Below are 813 nucleotides of genomic sequence, written 5' to 3'. Positions count from 1 at the left end.
CAATCCCGTAGGCAGATGCCGAGCCTGATCCGGCCGGCTTTTCTTCACCATTGTAGTCCTTGTTGAAGCGCTTCCGGACGCTGAGCGCCGTGTGCCCGTACTTGCCGCACACCCGGCACCGAGGACGAGGATTGCCGTTGGCGTCGAACGGTTGCTTGGCTGTTGGGGCGCGCGAGTTGTTGTTGAAGTTGCCGCCCCCATTGCCACCACCGCGTCCACCATCGCCGCGTCCACGGCCGCCACCGCGACCGCCGCCACGATAGCCTGAGCGGCCACCACCGCGCGAAGCCAGGTTGACGGAGGAGACGCCACCCGCGCCTCCTGGAGGTCCGCCACCACCGTAGCTGAAGGAGCCAGCACCTGCTCCAGGCGCCCCGCCGTTCTGGACGTCGAGGCGAGTCTCGGAATTCAGCAGATGAGCATAGAGCTCAGAGAGGGAGACCGTGTCAGCCCTCGTGGTCATGGACGTGACGAGCGGATTCCACTCCGCGTCAAGCCCGGCAAGGATGTAAGCCGCCAGGTCGTCGTCGTCCATCTTCTTCCCGGCGGACACCATGGCGTCGCCGAGGCTCCTCATGCGCGCGAAGTACTCCGAGACGCGCATCTCCCGCTTCCGGGTGCTCGCAAGCTGCATACGGATCCGCATGACCTGCGCTCGTGAAGCTGCGACGAGTACATTGCGGTGAGTGCCGCCCACACCTCGGATGAGTGTTCCGGGGACGATACTTGGATCGGGACTCCTCTCGTGAGAGAAGACAGGAGGAATCCAAGGACCTGCTGGTCCCGGGCTACCCACGCGGCATACGCAGGGGT

General features: G+C 64.9%; 1 non-coding gene across 1 annotated transcript; it reads right to left on the bottom strand.

Annotated features, from left to right (window-relative positions):
- Positions 1-399: 399 nt before the first annotated feature.
- Positions 400-538, bottom strand: LOC124693875. Its single transcript, XR_007000321.1, has one exon. It is a non-coding gene; the product is annotated as a small nucleolar RNA Z247 (small nucleolar RNA).
- Between the last annotated feature and the right edge of the window lie 275 nt (positions 539-813).

The sequence above is a fragment of the Lolium rigidum genome, chromosome 2 (genome assembly GCF_022539505.1).
Source record: "Lolium rigidum isolate FL_2022 chromosome 2, APGP_CSIRO_Lrig_0.1, whole genome shotgun sequence".
Lineage (NCBI taxonomy): Eukaryota > Viridiplantae > Streptophyta > Magnoliopsida > Poales > Poaceae > Lolium > Lolium rigidum.
Note: the sequence above shows the minus strand (reverse complement) of the source record. Positions and strands in the feature narration are given on the sequence as shown.